Below are 24,043 nucleotides of genomic sequence, written 5' to 3' on the forward strand. Positions count from 1 at the left end.
GTGTGGGTCAAGGAAACATAGAGACTAATTACAGACAGAGTAGATGGAAATGCCTTGAAAAGAATAGAAAGAAACATGTACTCTACAGACAACCAGAGCAGAAAGACAGAATATCATATATACACACTAGCATCTTGGATTGAAAGAAAGATACCCTTACGATAAATTTATGAGAGTGATAACTGATTTCTGAACAAGGACATTCAACTATAAAGGATTTAGTGTTCATTATAATCTTTTTGAATTAAAGGGTTAAAGGGAAAAATAGTTTCAAATATTTTAATGAGTCTATAAAGTCACTAAACACTTTATTTTACATACAAATATTTAACCCACTAAGTCTATGGCTACATTTAAAATGTTAACATCTGTGGCCCTGCAGCTTGGCTGCTGGATTGCTTCAGTGTAGACACTTACTACAGTAACGGAATGGGTTCTCCCATCACTGTAGTTAATCCACTAGGTTGAGGGAAGAATTCTTCTGTCAAGCTAGTGCTGTCTACACTGGGGGTTAGGTTGGCATAACCATATTTCTCAGGGGTGTGGATTTTTCACACTTCTGAGAGACATAGCTATGCTGATATAAGTTTCCAGTGTAGATAGGGAATTAGGCACCTAATTGCTATTTGTGCCTTTGAAAATCTCTCCCTAAAATCTTAGTTAAAAGTCTAATAGTCAGATGCAAAAGTTCATGGACATTATCCATCCTGAGTTACACAGCATTAACCTAAAATCAGATAGGTAATTTGTTGGGTCTTCATCAGTCTGGAACTCTAACCACTAACACCTTGTCTACAATCAGAAGATGTATATTCATTTGTCTGCATGGTTGAAGGTCCACCAGTGCTACCAATGTTGAGAAATACCTATTTTTCCATTGTATCATATATACCTTCCATTAAAATTCAGAGATATTACACATTGTTCAAGTCCCTAGGCCATGGGAAAGGTTTGTTAACAGATATACTACATGAAGGATTGTCAAATTTACCACATTTTAATAGAGATGATTGTCTTAGTAAATTCAAATGATCTTACAAAATCTAAACCTTTGAAAATCTAAAGGCTGGGGACTATATTCACTTCCATAACATGTCCCCTTTGTACCACTCTAGCAGTGCAAAGGGGCCATAAAGTTGCCTTGACACAGATCTGAGGATTCCCCCAGTTACTGCAATGTTTCCTGGTCTAAATCTACAGAAAATCTTGGTAACTATTAACAAATGCTGGGCTAGATCCTATGATACAGAGTGGTGAAAAGTAGTCATAAAAAGAGACTTAAATGACCCTTTTAGAATACCTTCATCATAGGGGGATTCTCTAGCTGGTATAGAGCTAGTGTAAAAGCTGGCCCTGCTCCCTGGCATAGGGTGTATATTGGAAATAGACTGTGGGGTGGAAAATGTGTTTTCAGATGGCCTAATTTAGACTAACCCTAGGGCTGCTCTCAGTTGTGCTGGGCAAGATCCTTTGCACCTTGCTAATTCTAGTTGCCAGAATTAGCAAGGTGCAATAGACAGGAGAATCTGGCTTTTTAATGTGGACTACTATATTGCTGGTGATATGCACATGAAAGATTGGGACCACTGGTATATCTTAGATTGGGAATCATAGCTCAGTTCTACCATTTATATGTCAGCTGTACATAATTATATGGATTAGTGTTCTAATGATATATTTTAACAGAGGAATGTTTGCAGCAAAATACATCAGGAAAATGAACCACTTAAAATGATATGACTATAAATATCTCCAGATGAGTGCTTTGAAGATGTATGGTAAGAGGTTTCATTGATCTCAGGATGGGGGCCAGCTGTTTCTGTGAGCAATGAGTATACTGAAGCCATTTTTTCTTACATAAAAACAAAATTTGCTCATAGAGGATTCCATCAAGAAATAGCCCCTATATATACCCACAGTGAGACACACAGGCAGAATTATGCTACTGTGTATTGTGATATATACAATTAAAAATTCAAAGGGCAGGTTCCTTGGCTTTGTTAACTGGGCTTTGAACCCACTTAAATGGTGATTACCATCTGCAGGTTGTTTTTTACCTGCAGTTCTTCCTTCTGAAAATCACATCTACTATGAAATTCATATCTCCTCTGTGGTTTTCCCAGTGTTTTCCTGCGAGTCTCAAAAGCTGTAAAACTAGGAGAGTTGCAAGAGAAATGGTTTACTGTATTATAAGTATTGTGACATAAATTCCCACTTACTAATCAGAGTCATAAATTCCTGTCTGATCTGAGCAGCAAAATAAGATAAAAAAGCATATTGGTGCCAGCATACATCAAAATAACTGTGAGCTGTGCTTCCCCATCAGACTTCATAAATATTAGGTCTGACATTACAACTAAGCTGCAGAACTGCAGACAAGACGGAAGCAAATTATTTATTTGATATGCTTATGCTATAAACTTCACATCTGATTTTTCTGTCTCTGATAGAGTAGTATGTTTGATAAGAGGGAACAACTGTATTGTACACAACATATGTATCATCTATGAATTTATAATCATCATGCCTTTTGCCTCATTTTTTTGATGCATGAGTGATCAATTTTGCTCCTTTTGCTTCATCAAAGAAAAAGCTAATTACATTAATTTCTGGAAATGTGGTTCTGAACAGTGGGAGAAATGGCTCTGAATAAAACACTGAACACACTATGAATGAAGATTATTACTATTATTAATAAAAAGACATTCTCTTTGCTGTAATTTTGGTTATAGTTGAAATCTGACTTCTGATAGTCATTGCAGAAGGCAAGAGAAAAATCTGTGTATTAAATAACTGTACTTCAGATAGATGTCTGATTCTCCATCAGTACTACAAGCCACATGTCAGCTACCTGACTGAAGGTGGTTTGGGAGGATGATCCTTTGGGAGAAGAGAGACAGACAGTTTAAAGGCGTTTTCACCTCATTCACTTCCTTTAATCTCTTCTCATGTTTCTGTTTTTTAGTCATTCATCCTATGGCAATGGTGCTGAATGCTAACAAACTAGTACCTGGTGCAACACAGACCGTTTAGGAGTAATTATTGCTGGTACAAAGTGCCCTGTCTGCACTATATCAGGCAGTTGGGGTATATGTGTGTGTGTGTGTGTGTGTGTGCGGGGCGGGGGGGGGGGGGGGTGGAATCAGGAAATACAATCTGAAATGTTTCTATTTACCACACTTCATAAGGAGATGGAAACAAAATGACATATGTCATTGTTCCAGTAAAGCTGTTTTCATTTCTGAAGCAGTTATTATCCTTCAGTTCATTGAATACTTCTGAACATGTGTTCTCACTAAATCTAATTTGGTATTTGCAATATAGTTACACAGCAGATTCAAACCTCTTTTATTTGTACATTACCTTTGTAAATCTCTGATGGTTATTTCCTGTGGGATAAATACAATGATGCTATATTAAATACTATTCACAGACATTTTAATCAGCTTTTAGCAGAGTTTAAATACATTGAGTTCTCAAGGTGACGTCACAGTGATGGGCTTGTTGGTGTCTGTAATTTTATTTTAAATGTTAATGTCAGTATATCATTTATTATTAATATGTATTATTTGTATAGTGCCATAAATATACATGGTACCTTAATCAATGTGTAGAAAGATGGGGTCCGTTTCAGTCTAAAGTTAGGTTAAAGATATAACAATTGGCAGTTGTCATGGGAGAATGAGAAGGCGACAAAAGAAAGATAACAGGTCTTGTTTGTTCAGAATCCTGCAGACAGCGAGGGGAAAAGGTGGCTGTCCCATTGATTTCATGGAAGTTCCTTTTGACAATTTTATCTAATGAAATGTATAAGCATACTGAATATAAAGGCATTAAGAAAATCATCCCTTTTAGAAAGAAAATATATTTAAAATATACTGCATAAACCATAAGGTGTGCTGATTAAAGTGCCAGTATGCAAATTGTGGCCAAAGCTACAAATATTTTTATACCTATTTTTCTTACAAAGATTCAGATTATAGAAATGAAATCTGCCCGCCTATGTCACAATACAGTATAAATATGATATTGTATTCCATAAATAAAATGTGATTTAAAAGGGTTAAAGGTTGTGACAGGTCCCCCAACACAAATCCCCAAAGCAACAATTGCCGAGTTAGGGAACACCTATTAGCCATACTCTAATGCCTACAGAGCACATTTCCTTGCACAGTGTCAGAATCCACACAGAACTTCTCTTTCCTATCTGTAAATACACATACTGCACATTAATCTCCTTCCTAGCATCATGCAAAATGTTAATTACTGCCTCAACAACATTAGCAAGTTGGGTTGATTTATATGCCCTAGTTAAGTGTGTGATGTGTTATGTGTTTGTGGAAGAAGCATCAGGCCATAATTAAAGTTTTGTATAGCTTGCCTTAAGTAGTTAAAAGTGCATCAACCAATTCATGGGAGCTCACCAGTTTTGATAGCTACTGTCCCAGGCCTTGACATATTGCAATGCTGCATTGCTGACTGGATGTAGCAAAGGGCCAGAGAAGAAAAGTCTCTGGAAGAAGCACATACTCCTAAGCAGGCCCATAACCAGCCAAACAAAAGTGTGTGTGCTTGTGCAAATGTAGAATACACAGCAAAGTAGGGACACATGACTGTTGCTCCCTACTACCCCTTCTACCAGGCTTAAGAATTGGGTCAGGAGGGGAGGGTGATTCTGTATTGATGCAAAATTAATTCATTTGTCCATTAAAACAAAGGTGTCTGGGGGAGGAGGAGTCCTCCACAGGAATTTCAAAATGACCATTATAATTCTTTGTAATTTAAAAAGCTAATTCATTTTGTTGTAACGTAAACTCATCTCAGAAGAGGTATTATAGGCAAAATCTACCGAGCTGGAGGGTGGCTCTCCTTTTTCCTTTCTCTCCTTAGAGGGAAGTTGGAGGCAATGAGCATGAGGGAGGAGGGTTCTTTGTGTTTCCTTCTCCCTGTGCTGGGGACGGGAGCCTAGGGAGTAGCACAGATTTTCTTTCAGATGAGAAGAGAATGGGGCCAGCTTTTAAAACTGATTTAGGTGCCTAAAGAGGCAAATAGGCAGCTAAGCCAAACATTTAGATGCCAGTGACATTTTCAAAGCTGTTGTTCAGCTGCTGCACAACCTCAGGAGCACCTAAGTCCCAGAGCTGCCTAAGCTTCCCCCAGAGAGCATTTTCAAAGCCAGTTTTGCACTGCTGCTGTCCCACAGCTACGAGCTGCTCAGAGTCCTAGTTCAGGCCAAAGCTTTGGAGGCCCTGAAGTGGGATTTTTAAATGCCTGTCTCACCCACAAGACCTGATCTTGTAGATGTGCTCTGAGACCAGCCAGACCCCTCACCAGGAAGGCTGGACACAGGCCATTGACAGATGGAAGGACAGCACAGAGCCCACACAAAAGGCAGCCAGAGGCATAGGAAAACAGGGTGAGCATGAGGAAAGTACTGAGCGTGAGCAAGAGAGAAAGAGAGAGTTCTGGGGAGTCAGAGACAAGTCACGGGCAACCTACACTGCTGACCTACATTGCTGGGGCAAACCTCCAGGAAAGGGTTTGTGGCTGAGGAGCCCGAGCAGAAAGAGGCATCTATCTCCGGTCAGTCACCCAGGAGCAGCAGGTCAGACACTTCGTTGCCTAAGCCCAATTCCTCTCCTTGCCCTGGCCCTCTGCCCCATTCCCCACCCCTCTGTTCAGAATGTCACTAGCTAGCAACATGTCCATGTACTTGCAACAGTAACATTTCCGGAGAACTGGGCTTGACTGCAACAATTGTCTTGGCCAGGAACTGCTGTGTGGTCTGCCCTGTCTCTCATCACTTCAAGGCTGCCAGGTGTGAATTTCGTCTCCTTCCTGGGTAGCCTAGGTAGCACCTTACTCAGCCAACCAGTTTCTGAAAATCCCTTTCTTAGGCACTTAACTATCCCCATACACTCCATAGGGAGCCTAGGCAGCACCTAATTTAGGGCTGAGAATTCCACTATGCAGAGGGCCACCCCAGAGATTAAGTGTTGTTCTGCCCAGTCAAGAAGCACCTAAATCCCTATTAAAAATCTGGCCACAGGGGCTCTGAGCTGGGACACCTCTTGTCATGTTAGATGCTGTTGCAGCTCCACCCACTGGCAGGAAGGTTAGGAGTCCTAGAAACTCCTAGGCCGGGCACCGGCTCCTCCTGCTACCACCAATTCAGATTCCCCTGCCTGGTGCAGCCTCTCTTTGCCAGTCAAGTGAGGAGCAGAGATCCCCAAAGCTGGGCAGAAGTGTGGGAGTCCTCCATCTGCTTGTAGCCTCTTAGTGCCCCTTAATTTAACCCCTGGGAGGTTGGAGCTGACAAAGAGAGATGAAAGTGAGTGAATTTCAAAGTGAATATTCTGCATGCTAGGAACTGCAGTGTGTCTCGTCTTCTCCCCAACCCTCACCATGAAAGTAAATAGAAAAAGAAACTCTTGATAACTGAGTGGAGCTCTGAACTGGCTGTAGAAAGTCATTATAGCATGTAGATTTGTTTTCTTTTTACATAAAACTGGTACCAAAATCTTACATAAGCCTCTTCTGGCAGAACCTAAAATTGCATGTCTGATCTCTTATGCAACAAGCCTCCCTCCCCCCGCCCCGGAAATACTTTTGTAATTTAAATTCTGTGTGGAGCAGTGTGACAGGAACCCAGGGGTGGTTCACTAATCTGTGTCAGACACTCTTATCAAGTCTGACATACTCACTATAGCTGTTATCATAATCTGCTGTCTGACATCTAAAAGGTGTCATATAAGGTTTCATTGGAAAACTAATACCTCATTGATCATTAATATTATTGCATGATGTACATACAATGTGTGCACAAAGAGTTATGGATATGTGCTAGAATTATATTCTTAAAATGTGTTTGGCAAACAATGCATAAGTGCAGTATGCTTAGATAAAGGAATGTGTATTTGTTTGTCTGACCAGCCATGTTGTCAGGCAGAGACAATGAAGGTATATTTACATAAAAGGTAAATAAACTTAGTGAGTGGGGGAGATAACCTCTTAGGTATGAAGACAGGGGTCTGAACCTCAAATGATAAGCAAATGAATCAACTGATTGTATACAATATTACTGTATTATAAAAGTGTATCAACTAAGGTCTTTTATGAGAGCTAATGACACACTGGTGATTAATATAATTGTGAAATGTATGTATTAACACTATATGAGGAATTATGAATACTCTGTGATATTATGCCTTGAAGTCTGTGACCAACCACAAGGAAAAACAGGTTTTTCCCAGACAGGAGGGAAGATAGCCTTATGGAATCAAACCAGTGGAAGCTCCATTTACATACAGATCAGCACGGGGATGGGAGGTATACAGGAAGGGAAGAAGAGCATAAGGTCATCCTGCCTTTTGAAGCATGGTCAGTGAACTCTGAGAGATATAAGGGAAAACAGAAAGCCATTTTGGCATCCTTCACTTAGGAAGACAAGGGAAACCAGCACCTTATACTGCTGTGGAAGGTCCTGACTGAGAGAAAGTCAGCTGTGGCTGGAAAGAAGAAAAATTGATAAGAAATCTACATTGAGCCAAGGCTATAGCTTGTTAAGTCTTAGCAACTAGAAAGCATATTTTACTTTTACAGTAGATTCTTGCTTAATAGCAATCCTCATAATAGCGACTTCTCATTAAGAACAACATTGTGCCAGGAACCAGTCCCATCCCATTAACATCAATGTTAATGGCTTTTGGATATTAGAACAGGCACAATGCTTAATAGTAACTTTTTTAGAGGGAAGACAGGGTCAGACCAACTTTTTGTGGGCCAGGCACCAAACATATTTGTGGGCTGCCATGGGTCAAGGTGCAGGGGGGACGGGATGGTCAGTCTCCAGAGTGAAGGGTGGGCTGGGGGCAATGAGGAACTCTGCACAGCCCAGCAGGAGGGCACTGTTTACGAACCTGCAGCTGCCAGACACACACTGGCCTGCCCAGCCCGGTGCTGCCAGCAGGCCCCTTCCCCTTGAGGGTGGGCCCCCACCACACCGCCCCCCTGCCCAGGGCCCCACCCTTATGTCCAGCACCCCCTCGCCCAGAGACCTCCACCACAGATCTCTATGCCCAGCTCTCATCCCTCCCAGAGACCTCCCCCATTGGCCTCCCACCTCAACTGCACAGCACCCTGCACACCACACCACTCGCCCAGCGCCCCCATGCCCATAAGACCTCCCTGCTGCCCACCACATTCCTCACAGTCCCACCATCACAGCTACACAGCACCCTATATTCCTGAGGGGATTCTGCACCAAAAAATTAAAAATTCTGTGCACAATATTTTAAAATTCTGTAAATTTTATTTGTCAATAAATAAATGTGGAGGCTCCAACATGGCAGTGGGGAGCACAGGCCACTGGTTGCATGGAGGTGGGAGATTACCCTGCAGCCTCCCCCCACCCCACCCCAGGACAGGGACTCGGCAGTGAGGCTGCACCCAACCCTGACACAGTGCAAGGGCCAGGTCTGCCCCAGAAACACCCTGGGGCCCTGCCCCCCTGTGCCAGTGGCGCCATGGCAAATCCAGTACTGAGGGAAGGTCCTACTTATAATTAAATTCCTGCCTCTGAGCACGCTCAGATGAGCTCTTCCACTGTGTGCCATAGTTTTCAAATGCATGGACCTATTTCTCGCTGACAGAGTTTGGGTCCTGGAGGACCTACATGAGCCCAGTGCTAAGCAAGTGAGAGTAGTGGAGAGGTTTGGTTTCTCAAAGTCTGTGGTTTCACACAATCCGAAGAACAGCTACAACATTTTACAGGAGCACAAACCAATGCTCCAAGCAGCAATTTGAGGGAAAGGAGGCAGATGCTGGTAATGCTGTTTGGCTCTGGTCTCAGCATAAGCTTGTCCAAGGTGCTTGACTCTCTTGGCTGATGCTGAAACAGAAGGCCACTCAGCTGGCGGCAGATCAGGGGAAGGACTGTAACCCTTCTGATGGCTGACTCAGTCAATGGAAAGCCCAGTACAACGTGGTTCAGAGTAAGGAGCATGGAGGAAAACAAAACGCTAACCTTCCAGTAGCTACCGAATGGTGGGCAGACACCCTATCCAGCATTCCAGAGCAGTACCAACCACATAACATCTTCAGTGCTGATGAGACTGGTCTCTTCCACCGGGGCTTCCCAACAGAGGCCTTGGCATGCTGGAGAAGGGTTTGCAGAAGGGAAAAAAGCTGGACCACATCACATTGCTGTGTTGTGCGAACCTGGATGGGACAGAGAAACGGCCTCTAATGGTGATCAGAAAGAAAGTGCCCTTGTTGTTTCCCTAAGCATCATGCAAAGCTGCCCGTGAGCCACAGAAACTCAGCCAATGCATGGATGACAATTTTCTGTTCGAAGCGTGGCTTAAAAACTGGAATAGGGAGCTCGGAACAAGGGAATAAGACTGGGGTGACCATATTTCCCTATGCTGAATACGGGACACCTGGTAAAATTACTCGTATTCTAGTGAGTTGAATGGCAATCAATCAGAACTATGCAGTACAAATGTTCAAATTAACATCAAGTTGACTGAGCCACTGTTAAAAAGAAATACTGCGCAGTTGGATTCTTTCTATTTACCTTCTTAGCTTTAAGGCTACAGGATTCCCATGGGGTGGGGTGACACACAAACCTCTCCCTCCCCACATACAGGGAGAGGTGCACACACACACACACACTCTCCCATACACCTCTCTCACATGGGGGGTGACCGACCTATTCGACCCTCCCTCCCCCTTGCTCTCCTCCCTCCATGCCTGGCTGGGCCCCTGGGACAGACCCACGTCCCCCAGTACCCGGCACCGCATCTTCCTGAGAAAACGTGGGGGGCACGCAGGGTCACTGCCACCCTTCCCAGATTTCTGCCAGGGTTCACATCGGAATGTGGCCAGCAGCAGCCTTTTGGCACTGTGTGGGAGGGAAGGGACGGGAGCTGCTTCCAGCCACAGGGGAGAAGGGGTGGGAGGGATGACCTGGCCTGTGTCTTTGCAGACTCATCTCTTATCCCCCCTGCTTCCCCTGTGGCTGGAAGGAGCTTGTCCCTTCCTACCCACACAGTGTCGAAAGGCAGCTAACACCTCCAGGTTTGCTGCTGGCCACCGACATAACCCAGCTGCCTCTTGTCCGTCTCCACCTGGCTACAGCGCAGGCAGGAAGGGGTTAAGCCCTAAGGAAGCATTGTGCTTGAGGGCCAAGGGAACCTGGCTGCAGCGGCTTCAGTGAACCTGGCCAGAGAGGTGGCTCAGCAGGGGAGGGTGCCTAGGTGATGAAGCAGCCCCATGCTCCCTGGGGGCAGGGCCCAGGGAGGAGGGGTGGGGGTCAAGAGGGTGCTAAGCCCCTGCCTGGGGGGCTGCTGTGGAGCCTGCAGGGTCAGGGCGCGAACAGGCTGGAAATCGCTTCCCCCCACCCCCGGCCACTCCAGAGCTTAGCTGAGCAGAGGAAGTGGAGAGGCTTCCCCAGGCCAGCACTGTGTGGGACTGTGGCACACACAGGGCTTGGCTCCTCCTGGCCAGCGCCCCGGGCCAGAGGGTCTTGGGCTTTCTCGGGGCGCCAGCCCAGCCAGAGGCAGTGCTGGGTGAAGGAAGGAGCCTGCTGGCCAGGCTGTTGGTGAGCTCAGCACTCCAACCAGGGGCTGGTTCTCCGCACAACGCTGGGAGCGGGATGCGCCCTGCACCTGGGGGAGGAGGGATATGAAGGAGCAGCGGGGCTGGTGTGGGGTTGAAGGGGAAAAGCAGAGAGAGGATGAGGGGGGGAGCATGTAAAGGGCCGGTGCGTGTGCAGCACAGGCAACACATAACTGGACACTGCCTGGCACCTACCTGCACTCACCAGCCACCACAGCTCACAGGACACAGCTCATGCTAGCCGGAAACAGGACTGGGGGTGGGGCCCTGCTGGCTGAGAGCGTGAGGCGGAGCTGCATTGATGGACCAGCAGAGAAGCGGCTGACCCCACACGCTGCATCTTCGCCCCACTACTAGCCTTGCACACCCAGCCCCACCATCAGCCACTGGACCCCCCCCACTCACCGCTGGTGGGTGGGCGTCTGGCGAGCAGAGATCTGGCCAGCAGCAGGACCCACCAGTACCGATGGGAGGGAGACAGAAAATATGGGAGAATTTGCCCATTTTTAAGAAAAAGTTGGGACACCTTCAGGAGGGCTTAAATATGGGACTGTCCCTTTAAAAAAGGGACATCTGGTCACCCTAAATAAGACTAACATATGTGGCTCTTATTTGACAATTGCCCCGCTCATTCAGCTAATGTAGAGCTATCACACATCATGTTAAAATTTTTGTCTCTGAACATAACCTCAGTAATGCAACAGGAGGACATGGGTGTCATTAAAATCTTCAAAGATCACTACCGTGCACATTGTTGCTTCTGTGGATGCTGACCACACCTACGAGCTATAGATGTCGCCAGAAAACATCTCTGATTGATCTACTGCATCTTGCTAAGCTTTTCTCCTACAGACTGTTCTAAACTGCTTCAGAGATGGAGGTTGTGACTTGGTGCCTGGGATGGACCACACTCAGTGCAGACTGCAAGAATCAGGACAGACAATCCCCAAAAGCCAGTAACAAAAGAGCTTCTGCAGTACCACACTGATTAAGCAGAAGCCAGACCTAGCCCCCTTAGGTATTCTAGCCCTTGGCTCCTTTCCAGACATACTAATCCCAAAGGATCAGAGACTTACCCAGGTCAATATATCTCAGATCTTGCCCATATATCATGCTGTCAGCCAATGGTTAGTAAACTAACTAAAGATTTATTAATAAAAGAAGAGAGTTACTGAATGGTTAAGGAATCATATGCACACAAGTGATTGCAAAGTCCTTGTATCAGGTTTGTAGCAGTGATGGAATAGACTGCTGGCTTGCAAAAGTCTCTCTGGTAACAAAGATTGGAAGATCCTCAGTGCATAGTTCAACATATTCCTTTTAGCTGTAAATCCACAGTCAGAGAACTGGAGCAGGAAAGAGGCCAAATGGAGATGTCTCAGGTGTCATTTATATCCTTTGGCATGTACATGGAAAAGTACTGGCCCAAGAAGGAGTCCAGGGTCACATGAGCATGGAAAGTTACTGGTAAAAGATGGACTCTTAGGTCACATGTCCACATTACATGTCTGTACATGGTTTGCTGAATCAAAGGGGTGGCCAAATGTGAGATTGGAGTATCCTTAATGGACCATCAACATATAGCTGGCTAGCCCTGATGTAAATCTATTGGGGGATGGGGAGATGTCACCCAGGCATACAGCACATATTTGAGGTATAGATACATAGCCAATATTCATAACTTCAGATACAAAGATGATACGTACCTATAAACAGGAAAAATCATACTTAGCCAATCATAACTTTCCCATTAATACTTTATATGACATACTTAGTACTAGATTTATTGCAACTTTGTAACAATGGTGACTGTTTTAGTGTAACTGGTCATTTCCATAAAGCATCACAGAAAGTTTTCATCAACAACAAAAATGGTGCTCTGGTGGACACCGATGTGCTGGCCAACGTTTTTGTTCCTGAAAATCTAACTGCAGAGGAAGCTGAGAGCAGTGTTGGGTTTGCTATTAAGGAGAATTTGCTCTATTTGCTTGTAACCATTTTGGTCTTTATCCATTGTACTTGAACTCACATAAAACCTCTCTCTTTTTGACTGAGTAAACTGGTTTTACTTTTGATCTAATCCAACCCAGTGGTGTGTTTGGATTGAAGTGATCGTTAACTCCAGTTAAAGGAATAACCTGTGTTTTTGTTCTCTTTAAAGGAGCCACAAATATTATTACTTCTCTGAGTGTTTCAGGAGAAGTTCAGGATGGGAACGTGTGGATGTTGCCCTGCATGTAGTAACCAAGGCTGGTGGGGACCAGGATGGGGCTGTTGTGTTGTAGGCAAGCTGCTGGAGTCAGAGTGCTGAACCAGGTGTGCACAGCAACAGAGCATTTAAGGCATCCAGGGTTACAGGATAACACAACCTCTCACTGGTCTGGGTTGCACCCCAAAATGCTACAAGCAGTTACTGTTCATACTCTAATGGAGGAAACTGGAATTTATCTTATTGCAGTCATGAATGTGACTCTCTGTAGCTAAGCAGTGCAATGCAGTATTCCTGGATATACAAAGGCATCAAACTGTATTTTTTATGATCACATATAAACTGGGCTATAACACCATATCAATAACCCTCAATTACACTCAGGAAAATACTAAAAGTGAAGCTCAATAAAGTCTGCAGGCACATGAGATCTGCATGGAATAGTGACATCCATCTGGTATTTTTCAGTGACTTCTAGTCAATTACTACATTTCATCATGTGTAATCCTCTTATCTTCAGTTCCTGCTGCTTCAGTAATTCTCACTGTGCTATGTCAGTGGTTTTACTGTGCATTTTTATCACTTATGAGTAAGTGGATTTATATATACACATATAAATATATATATATATATGTATGTATATGCATACACATACACATGCACTAGCCATTGAACTATATTGGCTGAAAAATACTTAATTGCAAGAGAAATGAAACACAGATTCAAAGACTATATGGTAAATCTACAAAATACATGTATACCGATAACAGAACAAGCACTGCAAAAGCAAACTATAAATACAAGACACACAGTGTATGTGCTTGTATCCATAGTGATTATTTTTATTTAACCTGCCATGGTTTGATCTTAAGGTTCTTCTGGCAACCCATTAAAATAGAATTCTGGCAGAAGACATAATGATATTTTTCTGGGAGAAGGAAGCTTTTTGAGATTTGACTGTCATGTGTTTATTACGAACACTAAATCCAGAGATAATAAAAATATTATAAGTTGAAACCTGTAACGGGAGAGAGTTACTGAAAGCATCAGTGGTCCCACGCCAACCTAGTCAAAGGAAAAAGAGCCACACAGGGATGGACTCTTCCTGGCCCTAGCACAGATGTGGGTGGAGGGCAGGGAGGGTGCAGGAAGAATCCTTCCACTGTCACACTCCATGCAAAGGTCAAGGAGAGTTCCAGTCCTTGTTCTCAGGGAAGCATATGAACTGCTCTCTCTGGGCCACATTCAGCACTGCATTATGACCCTTTTGCACCAGTTAGGTTAGTACAGAGGGCCTCAAGGCTGGTGCAAAACCGTGTGGGGAATACTATCTAGTGCATGGGGTCTCCGTGCCACCTCCACAGGAGTCCTAAATACAGGAGGCATTCCTGGGTGGGCCAGGAGGTGAATGTGGTTGGAGCGAGTGTGGCCTAGAGGAAGGCAAGGATGGATTGGGTGGGGGTGAGAAGGGGAATAGCTGGGGTGCACCCCCATGCTGACTATTCCACACACTTGGAACGGCCCCTAGGGGTCATTGCAAGAGGGACACAAATTAGCGCAGCCTTCAGGGGAGCTACTAGTTCCCCAGCAGGTAGCTTAAGGCGAGGGAAGGCCCATACTGCCTCCCCTCTGTCCCTACATTGGAGCAGAGGCCAGCGCAGGGATGGGTTTCTGCCACTGGGCACAAAGCCCAAAGATGTAGGGACTAGAGTTGCTTGGAGTTATTTGAATAAAAAGTTTTTTAATCAAAAATAGTCTTTTTTAAAAAAATAAGTTTCAAGAAAAAACTGACTTTTTCTAAAAGGTGGGGTTTATTTTGGTGCCTAATTTTAATTGGAAGCCCATTTTTCAGAAAATGAAAAATTTCAGTACCCTCTTGTTAAATATTTCTATAAGGCTCTCAATAAACATTTTTGAACATAAACCACCCCCCCCCCCAATGGTCTGGTTTGAACCACCTGTAACAAAAACAACTTCAGAGTTTTTCTTGAAAATATATTTTCCATTTTTTAACTAGGTCTGATATGGAGAGGCAGCTGTGACGAATCCCTGAGTTACCACTGAGCCTAAAGCCTGGTCCATGCTACATGGTAGGTTGACATAAGCTGCCTTGCTTAAATTTGACTCCCTCCGACGAAAGTGCTTCTTTGCGCTGATTTAGTAACACCACCTCCCTGAGCGGCGTAGAGTCATGGTCGATGTAATTAGGTCAACGCAATGTTGGTGTACACACTGCATTGCTTACATCAACTGTTACTGGATTTCAGGAGCCATCCCACAATGCCCCACACTGACAATACAGTTGATGCAGGTGCACCTGGTGAGGACATGCACCACTGACACAGGAAACCACGTGTGCGCACACACAAGATATTTAATAACTGTGGTGGCTGTCTGCTGGCGTAAATTAAGTCAACATAATTTTGTAGTGTAGACTTGGCCGGAGTGTGAGTTACCGCTGAGCCTGAGTCTGCTCAAACTGTCAGAGTCACCAGGTGACTGGCTGAGGCAAGAGTGGATGAAGTCTGGAGTAGGTGCTGGCTAGCATGGAAACAGGCATATGCTGGAGCAGACGCGGTCTGTCAGAACTAGTAAACGACGGAGTGTTCCCACCCACAGGTGGTGACACTGAGCAGACTAGAGAGTCTCTTTCCCTTAGGAGCCTGTATACCCGGGTTAAGATCAGCTGAGGGGGTCCTCACCTATGCCTTTTTGTCTAGTTGCACACCTTTAAATGGTTTGTCTAAGTTACCTCCACTTAGGCCAGTCCTGAATTTTCCCCTTAATGTCTGCTGAGAGTTTCAATATATCACTTTCCAGAAATGAATTTCAGTTTCAATACCACTTTATCTACAATGGACCACTCAATTCTTTGATGCTTATCAATTTAAGTTTATGTTTATAGGACAGAATTGTCTTGGTTCAAGTCTTATCTTTTTGGGAGACCCCAATGTGGCTCTTAATGCCATTCCTGTGATCAATTAAAAACGTATTTGGTAGTGCTGTTCCAGAGCTTGCCTTACACCTTGTTTTATTTCAGGTGCCTTCACACTGTAGTTTCCTAATCTTCTGGAGTCTTCGTGGATTCACACCTGTCATTTGCTACTCCAGTTAGTTACATAGTTGCAACACGGCATAGTGTCAGTTACACAGTTCACCCTCCTGAAGTTGTGTCATTTCCCTGAAATAGAAGGCACACGGATTCACACACGGTGAATCCTTTAGCAGTTCTTCATTAATGTCATTCTGTTTATTTTGGCTACCCTGGAACTTTAATTATGCAATTACAGGTTGTTCAAAATGCTGCGCATTGTTGCAGGTTTAAGTGATCATGCTCCCTCTATACTTCCTTTGCTGTGCAGGCTTCCCATGCAGTAAATAACACTGCAGGCCAGGCCAGTTGCACAGGGTGACCCACAGGTATTTTGTCATTTTAGACCTTTATTTTTTCCATCCAATATGTCTGAGTCCCATAGCCTGAAAATTCTGATATTTCTTTAAAAGGAAGGGTGTCTGAGAAACCCCACATCTCCATCCTCTTTTACCTACTCCAAAGTTCTGCATTGTAGCATCCTTCCCTCCAGCAAGTTGATACAGCTTCTTTACTTTACCAAAGGAGTGAATAAAGGGAGACGGACAAGCAAGACATTCCAGTCCTCTACTGAAATTTCTGTTTGGGGCCTGCAATATGACAAAGCTAGGTTGATGGGTAGGAAGCTGAGTAAAGCCCAGGGAGAGAGGGACTGAGTTGCTGTGCCGAGGACTTCACGCTTCCCTCTGCCGCCTCAAGTGACAAGTCAGTTCTGTTCTCTGGCCTATATTTAGTAGAAGCATACAGACAAAATGGGTGGTGATTGTAAGTCAGATTTTGCAAAACCAATCCCAGAAATAGTATGAATCCAGGTTTTAATTTATCCAAGCCCCTAAAGTTTGAGCTGGGAATGAGAAGCATTCAGATAAATTCATTCTGGCTTTGATTCATCTCTACTCAAAAGTCAGAAACGTTAGTGAATCTTCCAACTTCCCTGCTTTGACTTTCAAACTGTGCCAAAATCAGAAGCCTATTAGGTTTTGTGCAGTTTCACTGAAATCATTTCTCACCACTTTTATAATCCCTGATTCACTAAATGCCTAAGTTGAAATCAATGAGACTACTTAATTGCTTAAAATTAAGCAAGTGTTTAAGAGCTTTATTGACTCAGGGCAATAATGAGCTTCTGATAGTTCACTCACCAAAGTGGTGGCTCCTGCTGGCCACCCTGGGAATTAGCTCCGCCAGTGCATACCCCTCTTCCAGTGGTGCTCTCTAGTCATCATTTCTGCATGCCAACCTGCGTCACTCCAAGAATCACAGCATCTTCTTCATGACTTGGCCCTCTGGCTGAGTCACCATCCATATTTCCCCTTTCCAGGGTTCAGTCCATCATTCCAGCTACTTCCCCAGTGGCTAATAGGGGGACCCAGGCCCACCCACTACTCTGGGTCCCAACCCAGGGACCCTGCAGATAGCAGCCTCCAGCTGTGCCTCTTTAGCTAAACTCCATGCTGCTTCGTTTCCCTGGGCCACTTCCCCATGGTCTCAGTACCTTCTTTGCCCTCACCTCATATCATTCAGCCAGCAAGTCCCAGTAGCCAGCCAGGAGCTCCCTCTTGCTCCCCCAATCCCTGCCAGCAACTGCTCTGTCCAAGGTGCTACCTTTCCTGCAGCATGCTAGGAACACAATTCTCCCTCCTTGGGTTTCTCACAGCAACTGACTCCTGCTCTGCTGCACTGCAACTCGTCTTATATGGGCTGCAGGGCCCGGATTGGCTGCTTCCTGCAGCTCTTCTGTAATTGGCTGCACCCCATGCAGCCTCTCTAGGCTACTTGGAGGACCCACCTCCACTGCTTCTCTTTGGGATATCATGGTTAATCCCTTCCACACCTGTGTGGGGTGGATACCCCATCACAGAACTACAAAGAGGAAAGCAGTTTGATATTATGTAGTTTGGGGCAGAGATATTTTGCTGGTTCATTCTGATTTTTTCTTTCTTTCTCTTATTTAGGGTTTTTTCGTTATCAATTTTTTGTAATGTGTAGAATTACTGCAAGTGTAAACATTAATTTACAGAGCAGGAGTAATGAAGTTCTGATTAGGCACATTAAGAGAAGCAAAGGTAATCAGGACAGCTTCCTTTGAACATCTCCAAAATTGCATTTATTTTTAGTCTTGTCTAAAAGTTAATGGCCCAATAGCATAATCTAAGTAGTGTGAAATGCAAACATTGTTCATTGTTGACTTACAAAATGAATGATAGGAGATTTTTTTAGGATTACTCAATGTAAAAGTACTGAATCTGTACAGAGTGACTGACTTGAGTATGTATGCAGTGTTATTGTAGCCATATCAGTCCCAAGATCTTAGAGAGACAAGGTGGGTGAGGTAATATATTTTACTGAACTAAATTCTGCTGGTGAGAGAGACAAGCTTTCAAGCTTTTTCTGGTCTGGGAAATTTACTCAGAGTGTCACAGCTAAATACAAGGTGGAACAGATTGTTTAGCATAAGTAGTTAACACATATTTCAAGGGATCATTTAAGGTGAAGTGGCCCTTACCACCCCTCCAGTCATAGGGAGGAAAGAGAGGATGAGGGGGAAGAAGTGGGGAGGGGGTTATTAGTGGATTACAGATTGTTGTAATAAACATAAATCCAATGTCTCTATTCAGTCCATGATTTTTAGCATCCCATATGGTGTATCTCAGCCAGTGCACTAAATGCCCCAATAGCAATTATGAACTATGTCCTTAATGGAAACCTGAACATTTTCAAAATTGAGCCTGGGAGCTTAAATTCGTAACTTTGCTAGACACTAAAAGTCATGGGCTGAATACATTGTATTTATGGCTTATTACAACAATCTGTAACCCCCTAACATCCCCCCCCTCCAGCTGTCCTTTTGCCCCCCCCCCGCCCCAGTCCATTCCTTCTTATGACTACAGGGGTGTTAACAGGCCACTTCACCTTCAGTGGTCCCTGAGGGTATGTGCTAACAACTTATGCTAAACAATCTGCTCCACCTTCCATTTAGCCTTGATGCTGGGAGTGCCTTTCCCAGAACTGAGGAGAAGTCAGTGTGGCTTGGAAGTTAGTCTCTCTCACCAACAGAAAGTGGTCCAATGAAAGATTTTACCTTACACACTGTCTGACTGGAGTATGAACAGATATTTTCATAGCTCACCCTGGACACAAACAAGGAATCAGACTTACTCTAACAGGGAGGTGTAAATGAAAGGTGAGATAAAACCAGTGAAGATAAGCAGAGAATGGACAAAGATTTGGAAATATATGTCTAAGTGGGTGTTGCTAGGATAGCTAAAGCAACAGTCCGTGGTAGAATGAGAAGGAGAAAGGTTAGGAAGATATTAAAGAGCAGAGAGCTAAGAATGGAACCTTGTTCTATATAGTGGAGTTTTTTTGTCACAGAGAAGAACCACCATCACCAGAGAGCATGTTTTGAGATGTAGATATGGAACTATGACAGAAGGGAACCAGAGACCTCTGTACAACTCTTGAGGCAGCTTGGGAGGGTGCAGTAGTCTACAATATTGAAGGCTACAGTGATGATTCAAAACAATTTTTCCCTGGGGAGAAACTGACCATAGGAAGGTGCAGCTGGTGTCCCCAGGGACTCAGCCCTACTCTGTGGGCTGATGCAGAAGAGGGGCGGGGCATGGCTTTGCCTACTCTTTATCTTTGTTTGTCCAAGTGCTAGGACTGCAATTGTTACCAGCCCTTCTTGCACACAAACCCTATATCGTGTACCTGTGAAAAGGCCAGTCACAATACACATTCTGGTTTTAGAAAAGTCACACCTAGGCCATATATATAGGAGGGGGACTATATCCTGGAAAACAGTGACTTGAAAAGCACCTAGGGGTCATAGTGGAGAATAGGGATGGTCAGAAAGTGTGATTTTCACAAAAAGTGTCTGCAATCTGTGGAAAAATTCAACTTTTCAGCAGAAAAAATTATTGAAAAAAGATTTTTTTCTGCCAAAAATGGAAAGAGTTCAATTTGGAAATGTGGCCTAGTCTGGTTGGGGAGGCCAGCCCATAAAGGAGAATAGGGACATAAAATCATAGAATATCAGGGTTGGAAGGGATCTCAGGAGGTCATCTAGTCCAACCCCCTGCTCAAAGCAGGACCAATCCCCAACTAAATCATCCCAGCCAGAGCTTTGTCAAGCCTGACCTTAAAAATCTCTAAGGAAGGAGATTCCACCACCTCCCTAGGTAACTCATTCCAGTGTTTCACCACCCTCATAGTGAAAAAGTTTTTCCTAATATCCAACCTAAACCTCCCCCAATGCAACTTGAGACCATTACTCCTTGTTCTGTCATCAGCTACCACTGAGAACAGTCTAGATCCATCCTCTTTGGAACCCCCTTTCAGGTAGTTGAAAGCAGCTATCAAATCCCCCCTCATTCTTCTCTTCCGCAGACTAAACAATCCCAGTTCCCTCAGCCTCTCCTCATAAGTCATGTGTTCCAGTCCCCTAATCATTTTTGTTGCCCTCCCCTGGACTCTTTCCAATTTTTCCACATCCTTCTTGTAGTGTGGGGCCCAAAACTGGACACAGTACTCCAGATGAGGCCTCACCAATGTGGAATAGAGGGGAACGATCACATCCCTCAATCTGCTGGCAATGCCCCTACATATACATCCCAAAATGCCATTGGCCTTCTTGGCAACAAGGGCACACTGTTGACTCATATCCAGCTTCTCGTCCACTGTAACCCCTAGGTCCTTTTCTGCCGAACTGCTGTCGAGCCATTCAGTCCCTAGTCTGTAGCGGTGCATGGGATTCTTCCGTCCTAAGTGCAGGACTCTGCACTTGTCCTTGTTGAACCTCATCATATTTCTTTTGGCCCAATCCTCTAATTTGTCTAGGGCCCTCTGTATCCTATCCCTACCCTCCAGCGTATCTACCTCTCCTCCCAGTTTAGTGTCATCTGCAAACTTGCTGAGGGTGCAATCCACACCATCCTCCAGATCATTTATGAAGATATTGAACAAAACCGGCCCGAAACATGAGGCAACTGACCAACCACTTTGATGAGGCACGATGGCAGAGTTTCTGATTTGAAATCGTTAGTTTTTTGAGCATTCATTTTGTCAATGAAAAATAAAGAAAGCAGGCTCTTTTTTGTGGAAAAAAATTGAAGTTGTCAAAAACCCAATTGTCTATTGAAAACCTGTTTTGATGAAAAATTTTTGACCAGCCCTAGCACTTAACAAACCAAACTTGAATGAGATGTGGTAGCTAAGAGTGCAAATGCAAACCATGGGTATATAAACTAGGGAACATCAAGCAGGACAAGGGGAGGTGGTATTATCTCTGCATATGGCCTTGGTGAGAACATTCATAGAATGCCCACACTTCAGAAAGGATGATGAAAAACTGGAGATATTTTGGAAAAGAGCTACAAGAATGATTAGAAGCCAGTAACACTGCCCTACAGTGAGAGACTTAAGGAGACAATGTATTTCATTTATACTAGATAATCATAGCGTTCCCTTTTGACCTTAAAATCTATTAAGCTATGATTTTGTTTTCAATCAACCCAGCCTATCTCCCCTGTTCCATCTTTCCTCAAATAGCTCAACTGCTAACTCCATCATACTAGCCATCTTAGGGGGATTATTCATAATTATGGATCAGGATGTCATCTCTAGGAAAGAAAAGCAGGGAATATGATTTCCTTGCATTGTTTAAGTCCATCTGGTTTACCAGTTTAGGATAATGTAATAAGAAACAACAGATGAATACATGGGTCAATCAAAAGGAGAGCTGGTCTTGCAACTGCTTCAGAATGGCATACGCCTTCAGGCCACACCTCTGAATACTCCAAGGCCCAAATGTGGGATGCAGTGTCACACACTGAGAATGAGGGGTGCAACATAATTATTTTTGCAGAAAACTTAAAAGTGACAGGGGATTCCTTCTGTTAGTGCAACTAACTTTCTCCATAACCTCAGTTTCTTGAGTCTTTGTTTCTGATGTAAATAATTTTCAACACCAGACACGAGGAGAAATCAAATCTGTATCAAAAAGAGGTAGCTGGAACTAAAGTGAGTGGTGGGCCTCAAAATGAAAGACATTTGAGAGGTATGGCTTAAGCTGCGGTTTTAAACATTCACACTTCCAAGATGTGTGTTCATTAAAGTGAAGTTATGTCAAATTAGCATTACTTTGCACGCATATGCAAACTTAATTTTTCATGCAGTGTCTCAGTGAAGAATCCAAGGAAAGTTGTCAAGAAGGATTTAGTGTTACATGGAGTCGGGGGAAAAGAGGCAAGTAGAGCGAAAGAGAAATGAGAATATTTATAGACTGAGTGATAGCATTAGAGTTATGTAAACTCCGATTTTTGGACTGTAAAATTGCTCTCTTTGGTTTGAGTCTCTACTTTCTCTGAGTCATCAGTCGTTTGCTCAAATTCTGTTCAGACTGTAGAAGGTTATTGCAAACTGTTTGGATCCAACTGGATATTCATGAAATGTATTGGGCTTTGTTCATGGTACCTTTTGAGTGTGAGGCTGTTTTACTGGAATAGGTCACATAAGATGAGCCACATGGGATTCTTTCTATGTTCCTGAGTGGTTAAAATGCGCTCATGTGATCAAGAGGATCAGGTTAGCTCAGCAGAAGTCATTGCCACAAGGTTTCTCTGAAAGAGAGAATGCATTTTGGTTAAGCCCAGTGATCCATAGAGAAAAGCGGGTAAAATAATGTGTCTCCTAGCAACTTCAGAATGAGTCCAACCCTGACTTTATTTAAGGAACCAGGCAAGACACACACACACAACCCTCTTTGTCATGCAAATTTTCTCTGAAAAGCTGTCATAAAGATAAAGGGAAGGGTAACCACCTTTCTGTATACAGAACTATAAAATCCCTCCTGGCCAGAGGCAAAACCCTTTCACCTGTAAAGGGTTAAGAAGCTAGGATAACCTCGCTGGCACCTGACCAAAATGACCAATGAGGAGACAAGTTACTTTCAAAGCTGGAGTGGGGGGAAACAAAGGGTCTGTCTGTCTGTGTGATGCTTTTGCCGGGAACAGAAAAGGAATGGAGTCTTAGAATTTTAGTAAGTAATCTAGCTAGATATGTGTTAGATTTCTGTTTTGTTTAAATGGCTGGTAAACTAGCTGTGCTGAATGGAATGTATATTCCTGTTTTTGTGTCTTTTTGTAACTTAAGGTTTTGCTTAGAGAAAATCTCTATGTTTTGAATCTAATTACCCTGTAAGGTATTCACCATCCTGATTACAGAGGTGATTCTTTTACTTTTTCTTTAATTAAAATTCTTCTTTTAAGAACCTGACTGCTTTTTCATTGTTCTTAAAATCCAAGGGTTTGGGTCTGTGTTCACCTATGCAAATTGGTGAGGATTTTTATCAAGCCTTCCCCAGGAAAGGGGGCGTAGTGCTTGGGGGGATATTTTGGGGGGAAGACGTCTCCAAGTGAGTTCTTTCCCTGTTCTTTGTTTAACACACTTGGTGGTGGCAGCATAAGGTCCAAGGACAAAAGGTAAAAGTTTGTACCTTGGGGAAGTTTTAACCCAGGCTGGTAAGAATAAGCTTAGGGGGTCTTTCATGCAGGTCCCCACATCTGTACCCTAGAGTTCAGAGTGGGGAAGGAACCTTGACAAAAGCAATGGTAGAAAAATGGCTGGAACTGTCTCTAACAGATTTTTTTTTAAATTCTCAAAGTAATAGATGCTGAAGCTGGAGTGGTGGAGAGTAGGTGTCCTTTGTGGACAATTTGATGGAATTATTAACTTTGTACTCCATAGTCAGATACCATGATATGCTACAGCTACCAATGCCTAGAAAACATGGGCATTCTAGAAATCTGATTCCTTGAGTGAGAGTACTGTTGTATCACAGTTTAAATTTAGGACCCACACTTTGCCCAATGTGTGTGCTAAGAGAGAACATTCACACAGGGACCTTTACCAGTGCCTGAGTCTGTGAATCCATGCAACCTAGGCTATGTAATCAAACTTTGAAAGCATCACACAGTACTATCATGTTTACAGATAGAATGATCTATCATGTTTACAGATAGAATTTTCTGAATGGAAATCTAACAGACGTTATTCTCTGTAAAGACTTGTTTCAAGTTTAATTAGCCTCTGCTGGACTCCTTAAAGTCCTTGTCAAACAT

Source organism: Eretmochelys imbricata, chromosome 1 (genome assembly GCF_965152235.1).
Source record: "Eretmochelys imbricata isolate rEreImb1 chromosome 1, rEreImb1.hap1, whole genome shotgun sequence".
Classification (NCBI taxonomy): Eukaryota; Metazoa; Chordata; order Testudines; family Cheloniidae; genus Eretmochelys; species Eretmochelys imbricata.